Here is an 8,783-nt window from a genome sequence, read left to right on the forward strand (position 1 = left end):
CCAACTTTGCCTTTGGGGCTTTTAGGGTAGAACTGGGTTGGCGGTGCTCCCAGACAATAGTTCAGATCAAACTATGAAAGGATTGTTTTGCAGAGAAGCAAAAGAGCTGTTTTTGTGTCTCTCTGGGGCACACTTTGTTTAAATAGACTGATAGATAAATTTGTGAAAGTTAAACAATGTATATGCAAAGATAAAATTTAACTTTTAATTTTTAAAAATTTTTAAACAGACGAAAACAATGTTAAAAATGTTGCTGTGTATGTCAGCAAAATTGATTAAGACAAGTATTAAATACAAATATGGTGATATGTTACTCACTGGATGTACCGTAGGTGGCAGAAGATTTGTCTGCACACCCACTGGATATTGAGCGAGTGTTAATGTTCAACGTTTGTCAAAAGCGAAAATATAGAAATTCTTGTTATCTCCATCCACTTATGAATAGATATACACTTGTATATTCATAAGAGAGATTCAAGATGAACCGGCTTTTGTGAATCCGGACTCCTGGTGGACTGGTCAGCTAAGGTAAGTATGCTGAAAGAATGCTGGTGGTGGATTTAACTGATCGGCAGAAGGTATGTTCCTTATTACTACAGTACCCAGTATTCCCAGAGGGTCACCCTTTCTGGTACTAACCAGGCCCAATGCTGCTTGGCTTCCAAGATCAGACGAGATCGGGCATGTCCAGCATAGTATGACTGTAGAAAGTCAGGTAAGTGCCTATCTGCTGGGGGGAGGGCTGCTGCTGCTTGAGCTGATTAGGACAAATTAATCCGATAGATAACGCCATTTATTTGCCCAAGAGGCAGCTTGAAAGAGAGACACCACAATATAGATGAGTGAAATATGTGCAAAAAGATTTGTTTCTCTCATGGGAAATCCCCCATAAAGGAATTCAGATAAGAACAAATACCAAATTTCCCACAAAGAAATTGTGGTAGGGCATTAAACAAAATGGTATGTCCTAATTGCTGAATTATATCATGTGATTGAAGGTACCGTAAGGATTCACCCTTATGTCAATTTCCAAAAGCACATTGAATATATTAGAAAAACATGAACAATGAATATATCAACGCAGTAATATAGCCTGAGTAAATGATCAGGAAATATCAAAGTTGCAAATGTGTTCTCGAAATAATCCAGAAATAATATATGCTGAAATATGCAATTTCACAAAGAATGCAGCACTTATGGCTGCCTAAACTACTATCTGTCTGCTGCATAGAAAAAACAATTGTATTACAATACTAGACATCACCTTATAACCTTAGTCTGTCCCTTCCTATCATGCAAAGGCGAATCCCTTAGTCCTGGAATCATTTAAACTGTTGATACTTGCTGATGTGGTGCAGGGGAGCTATATCTAAAATGTGCACTAGTTGGGTTAAATATGTAATGTTCTAATAACCCTCTATGCGCTCACAAACTCCGCCGTAAATACCCATACCAAGCGCAGGAACGCGGGACCGATCATACGCAAATTGCAGATATGTGCACGCACGGCGGAACAAGTGCACGTGCAGCGGGCATGTGTGTGTGGTTAGTACATGATGTATGCATTACAATATTTTTCGACTTTGACAATATAAACTTACACCAGAAAATCACTGAAGTTTACAAAATGGCTGCTGATCAAATGACATCCAAAGTTTGTATATGGTGTAAGATGGCAGTATTTGTGAAGGAGGCATTGGGTGTAGTGCAGGTGCTTCTTACCCAGTAATCAACCTGGTGCACCTAGTTTTGCAGAACAAAACAAAGATTTCATTTTCCAGAGCATTATTCTTAAAATTAAATAAAGGGATATAGAGGGCACATATACAGTAAGGTGAGGTCCCTTGCTTTGCAAAAGGATTTCTACATTCACTTATTTCCAAAAAGGCATTAGTAAAATCGAAACAGAGAAGGATACTAAAATAGTGCATGAACTGCATAATAAAACTTATCAGGACAGGGTGTATAATAGAGTTCATAAAAGGATTTCTGGGAGGCATGCATTTAAACTGAATGGAGAAACAGTGAAAGGAAAGAAGATTAAGAATCTTTTTGCACAAAGGATGCTAGATGCTACTGTACATATAAACACCCTGAAAAATAAACATGGGGATGAACCTATTGGGCTTTTTCAACTGTTATTATGAAATGCAATATTGTATCCACTGTAGAGTACAAAGGCAATTTTGGAACTATCATGTGCCTTGATTTGCTCAGGTGCAAATTAGAGATGTGCGGCTGGCACTTTTCGTGTTTTGTGTTTTGGTTTTGGTTCTAATTCCACTTTCGTGTTTTGGTTATGGCTTGGTTTTGCCAAAACCACCCTTTCGTGTTTTGGTTTTGGTTTGGATCTGGATGATTTTGGAAAAAAACATAAAAACGGCTAAAATCACAAAATTTGGGCGTAATTTTGATCCTACGGTATTATTAACTTCTATAACATTCATTTCCACTCATTTCCAGTCTATTCTGAACACCTCACACCTCACAATATTGTTTTTAGGCAAAAAGGTTGCACCGAGGTGGCTGTATGACTAAGCTAAATGACACAAGTGTGCGGAACAAACACCTGGCCCATCTATGAGTGGCACTGCAGTGTCAGACAGGAGGGCAGATATAAAAAAGGCCCCAAACAGCACATGATGCAAAGAAGAAAAAGAGGTGCACCGAGGCTGCTGTATGACTAAGCCAAGCGACACAAGTGTGTGGCACAAACACCTGACCCATCTAGGAGTGGCACTGCAGTGTCAGACAGGAGGGTACTTTTCAAAAACTAGGCCCCAAACAGCACTTCATGCAAAGATGTAGAAGAGGTGCAATGAGGTAGCTGTATGATTAAGCCAAGCGACACAAACAATTGGCCCATCTAGGAGTAGCACTGCAGTGGCAGACAGGAGGTCAGATATCCCAAAAAAAGGCCCCAAACAACACCTAATGCAAAGATGTAGAAGAGGTGCAATGAGGTAGCTGTATGACTAAGTCAAGCGACACAAACAATTGGCCCATCTAGGAGTGGCACTGCAGTGGCAGACAGGAGGGCAGATATAAAAAAAAAGGCCCCAAACAGCACATGATGGAAAGAAGATAAAATGGTGCACCGAGGTTGCTGTATGACTAAGCTAAGCGACACAAACACCTGGCCCATCTAGTAGTGTCACGCAGTGGCTGAATGTCGAGAGTGGGCTGCAATTGTTCGGTCCACTGACAGCATCTCCAGCACGCCCCTGCCATTTTTAAAAAATTCTGCAATTGGTGGACTTATACGACAGTACCCCAGGACTAATACAGCAGTACCCCTGGACTCATACGGCAGTGTGAGACAGGATGGCACTTTTCAAAAACTAGGCCCCAAACAGCACCTCATGCAAAGATGTCGAAGAGGTGCAATGAGGTAGCTGTATGACTAAGCCAAGCGACATAAACAATTCCAACTGGAATTATACATCCAAATCACTGGAATTATATGTTCAAATCACTGGAATTAATTTACAAAATCACTGGAATTATACGTCCAAGTCACTGGAATTAAATGGCAAAATCAGTGGAATTATACGTCCAAATTACTGAAATTATATGTCCAAATCACTGGAATTAAATGGCAAAACAACTGGAATTATTCGTCCAAATCACTGGAATTAAATGGCAAAATCACTGGAATAATACGTCCAAATCACTGGAATTATACGTCCAAATCACTGGAATTCTACTGCAAAATCACTGGAATTATATGTCCAAATAACTGGAATTATACTGCAAAATCACTGGAATTATACGTCCAAATCACTGTAATTATACGTCCAAATCACTGGAATTATACGTCCACATCACTGGAATTATACATCCAAATCACTGGAATTAAATGGCAAAATCACTGGAATTATACATCTAAATCACTGGAATTAAATGGCAAAATCACTGGAATTAAATGACAAAATCACTGGAATTATACATCCAAATCAGTGGAATTAAATGGCAAAATCACTGGAATTATACTGTAAAATCACTGGAATTATACGTCAAAATCACTGGAATTATACTTCAAAATCACTGCAATTAAATGGCAAAATGGAGGTTGAGGGCTTCCATCGTCATGTGAAGCTGAACCACTAGTCATGAACATAGGCCAGGGCCTTAGCCGTACCTTGCCACTACGTGTCATAAATGGAATATTGGCAAGTTTACGTTTCTCCTCAGACAATTTAAATTTCTTTTTTTTGGGTCTTTTACTGAACTTTGGCTTTTTGGATTTTACATGCCCTCTACTATCACATTGGGCATCAGCCTTGGCAGACGACATGGCCTTTCATCGTCTATGCCATGGCTAGTGGCAGCAGCTTCAGCACTAGGAGGAAGTGGTTCTTGATCTTTGCATATTTTATCCTCCAAATTTTTGTTCTCCATTATTTTTCTGGAGTTATACAACACAATATGCGGCACAGGAATGACTGATGCTGATGCACAGGACACTACCATTGGTCTGATGCAGCACAACACAGCAACACTGTAAGGGACTTGTTATTATTATTATACGGCAGCAGTGGACATATGGCTGCAGAGTATACCTCTGTGACTGCCTGGTCACTGGAATGACTGATGGCTGATGCACAGGACACTACCACTGGTCTGATGCAGGACAACACAGCAACACTGTAAGGGACTTGTTGTTATTATAATTTATTATTATACGGCAGCAGTGGACATATGGCTGCAGAGTATACCACTGTGACTGCCTGGTCACTGGAATGACTGATGGCTGATGCACAGGACACTACCACTGGTCTGATGCAGGACAACACAGCAACACTATAAGGGGCTTGTTGTTGCTATTATTATTATACGGCAGCAGGGGACATATGGCTGCAAAATATACCACTGTGACTGCCTGGTCACTGGAATGACTGATGGCTGATGCACAGGACACTACCACTGGTCTGATGCAGGACAACACAACAACACTGTAAGGGACTTGTTTTTATAATTTTTTATTATACTGCAGCAGTGGACATATGGCTGCAGAGTATACCACTGTGACTGCCTGGTCACTGGAATGACTGATGGCTGATGCACAGGACACTACCACTGGTCTGATGCAGGACAACACAGCAACACTGTAAGGGACTTGTTATTATTAGTGATGTGCACCGGACATTTTTCGGGTTATGTGTTTTGGTTTTGGATTCGGTTCCGCGGCCGTGTTTTGGATTCGGACGTGTTTTGGCAAAACCTCACCGAAATTTTTTTGTCAGATTCGGGTGTGTTTTGGATTCGGGTGTTTTTTTCAAAAAACCCTAAAAAACAGCTTAAATCATAGAATTTGGGGGTCATTTTGATCCCATGGTATTATTAACCTCAATAACCATAATTTCCACTCATTTCCAGTCTATTCTGAACACCTCACACCTCACAATATTATTTTTAGTCCTAAAATTTGCACCGAGGTCGCTGGATGGCTAAGCTAAGCGACACAAGTGGCCGACACAAACACCTGGCCCATCTAGGAGTGGCACTGCAGTGTCAGGCAGGATGGCACTTCAAAAAAATTGTCCCCAAACAGCACATGATGCAAAGAAAAAAAGAGGCGCACCAAGGTCGCTGTGTGACTAAGCTAAGCGACACAAGTGGCCGACACAAACACCTGGCCCATCTAGGAGTGGCACTGCAGTGTCAGGCAGGATGGCACTTCAAAAAAATAGTCCCCAAACAGCACATGATGCAAAGAAAAAAAGAGGCGCAATGAGGTAGCTGTGTGACTAAGCTAAGTGACCCAAGTGGCCGACACAAACACCTGGCCCATCTAGGAGTGGCACTGCAGTGTCAGACAGGATGGCACTTCAAAAAAATTGTCCCCAAACAGCACATGATGCAAAGAAAAAAAGAGGCGCACCAAGGTCGCTGTGTGACTAAGCTAAGCGACCCAAGTGGGCGGCACAAACACCTGGCCCATCTAGGAGTGGCACTGCAGTGTCAGACAGGATGGCACTTCAAAAAAATTGTCCCCAAACGGCACATGATGCAAAGAAAAATGAAAGAAAAAAGAGGTGCAAGATGGAATTGTCCTTGGGCCCTCCCACCAACCCTTATGTTGTATAAACAGGACATGCACACTTTAACGAACCCATCATTTCAGCGACAGGGTCTGCCACACGACTGTGACTGAAATGACTGGTTGGTTTGGGCCCCCACCAAAAAAAGAAGCAATCAATCTCTCCTTGCACAAACTGGCTCTACAGAGGCAAGATGTCCACCTCATCATCATCCTCCGATTCCTCACCCCTTTCACTGTGTACATCCCCCTCCTCACAGATTATTAATTCGTCCCCACTGGAATCCACCATCTCAGGTCCCTGTGTACTTTCTGGAGGCAATTGCTGCTGGTGAATGTCTCCACGGAGGAATTGATTATAATTCATTTTGATGAACATCATCTTCTCCACATTTTCTGGAAGTAACCTTGTACGCCAATTGCTGACAAGGTGAGCGGCTGCACTAAACACTCTTTCGGAGTACACACTGGAGGGAGGGCAACTTAGGTAGAATAAAGCCAGTTTGTGCAAGGGCCTTCAAATTGTCTCTTTTTCCTGCCAGTATACGTACGGACTGTCTGACGTGCCTACTTGGATGCGGTCACTCATATAAACCTCCACCATTCTTTCAATGGTGAGAGAATCATATGCAGTGACAGTAGACGACATGTCAGTAATCGTTGGCAGGTCCTTCAGTCCGGACCAGATGTCAGCACTCGCTCCAGACTGCCCTGCATCACCGCCAGCGTGTGGGCTCGGAATTCTTAGCCTTTTCCTCGCACCCCCAGTTGCGGGAGAATGTGAAGGAGGAGATGTTGATGGGTCACGTTCCGCTTGACTTGACAATTTTCTCACCAGCAGGTCTTTGAACCTCTGCAGACTTGTGTCTGCCGGAAAGAGAGATAAAACATAGGTTTTAAATGTAGGATCGAGCACGGTGGCCAAAATGTAGTGCTCTGATTTCAACAGATTGACCACCCGTGAATCCTGGTTAAGCGAATTAAGGGCTCCATCCACAAGTCCCACATGCCTAGCGGAATCGCTCTGTTTTAGCTCCTCCTTCAATGTCTCCAGCTTCTTCTGCAAAAGCCTGATGAGGGGAATGACCTGACTCAGGCTGGCTGTGTCTGAACTGACTTCACGTGTGGCAAGTTCAAAGGGTTGCAGAACCTTGCACAACGTTGAAATCATTCTCCACTGCGCTTGAGTCAGGTGCATTCCCCCTCCTTTGCCTATATCGTGGGCAGATGTATAGGCTTGAATGGCCTTTTGCTGCTCCTCCATCCTCTGAAGCATAAAGAGGGTTGAATTCCACCTCGTTACCACCTCTTGCTTCAGATGATGGCAGGGCAGGTTCAGGAATGTTTGGTGGTGCTCCAGTCTTCGGCACGCGGTGGCTGAATACCGAAAGTGGCCCGCAATTCTTCGGGCCACCGACAGCATCTCTTGCATGCCCCTGTCGTTTTTTAAATAATTCTGCACCACCAAATTCAATGTATGTGCAAAACATGGGACGTGCTGGAATTTGCCCAGATGTAATGCACGCACAATATTGGTGGCGTTATCCGATGTCACAAATCCCCAGGAGAGTCCAATTGGGGTAAGCCATTCTGCGATGATCTTCCTCAGTTTCCGTAAGAGGTTGTCAGCTGTGTGCCTCTTCTGGAAAGCGGTGATACAAAGCGTAGCCTGCCTAGGAACGAGTTGGCGTTTGCGAGATGCTGCTACTGGTGCCGCCGCTGCTGTTCTTGCTGCGGGAGGCAATACATCTACCCAGTGGGCTGTCACAGTCATATAATTCTGAGTCTGCCCTGCTCCACTTGTCCACATGTCCGTGGTTAAGTGGACATTGGGTACAACTGCATTTTTTAGGACACTGGTGACTCTTTTTCTGAGGTCTGTGTACATTTTCGGTATCGCCTGCCTAGAGAAATGGAACCTAGATGGTATTTGGTATTGGGGACACACTACCTCAATCAAGTCTCTAGTTGCCTCTGAATTAACGGTGGATTCCGGAACCACGTTTCTCACCGCCCAGGTTGCCAAGGACTGAGTTATCTGCTTTGCAGCAGGATGACTGCTGTGATATTTCATCTTCCGCGCAAAGGACTGTTGGACAGTCAATTGCTTACTGGAAGTAGTACAAGTGGTCTTCCGACTTCCCCTCTGGGATGACGATCGACTCCCAGCAGCAACAACAGCAGCGCCAGCAGCAGTAGGCGTTACACTCAAGGATGCATCGGAGGAATCCCAGGCAGGAGAGGACTCATCAGACTTGACAGTGACATGGCCTGCAGGACTATTGGCTTTCCTGGGTAAGGAGGAAATTGACACTAAGGGAGTTGGTGGTGTGGTTTGCAGAAACTTGGTTACAAGAGGAAGGGATTTAGTTGTCAGTGGACTCCTTCCGCTGTCACCCAAAGTTTTTGAACTTGTCACTGACTTCTGATGAATGCGGTCCAGGTGACGTATAAGGGAGGATGTTCCTAGGTGGTTAACGTCCTTACCCCTACTTATTACAGCTTGACAAAGGCAACACACGGCTTGACACCTGTTGTCCGCATTTGTGTTGAAATAATTCCACACCGAAGAGCTGATTGTTTTTGTATTTTGACCAGGCATGTCAATGGCCATATTCGTCCCACGGACAACAGGTGTCTCCCCGGGTGCCTGACTTAAACAAACCACCTCACCATCAGAATCCTCCTTCTCAATTTCCTCCCCAGCGCCAGCAACACCCATATCCTCATCCTGGTGTAC

The 8,783-nt window shown here is 43.8% G+C and overlaps 1 pseudogene; it reads right to left on the minus strand.

The window, feature by feature from the left end:
* Positions 1-590: 590 nt before the first annotated feature.
* On the minus strand, positions 591-709 carry LOC134950032 (5S ribosomal RNA; annotated as a pseudogene).
* Positions 710-8,783: the final 8,074 nt, after the last annotated feature.

Source organism: Pseudophryne corroboree, chromosome 8, assembly GCF_028390025.1.
Source record: "Pseudophryne corroboree isolate aPseCor3 chromosome 8, aPseCor3.hap2, whole genome shotgun sequence".
In the NCBI taxonomy this organism is placed as follows: domain Eukaryota; kingdom Metazoa; phylum Chordata; class Amphibia; order Anura; family Myobatrachidae; genus Pseudophryne; species Pseudophryne corroboree.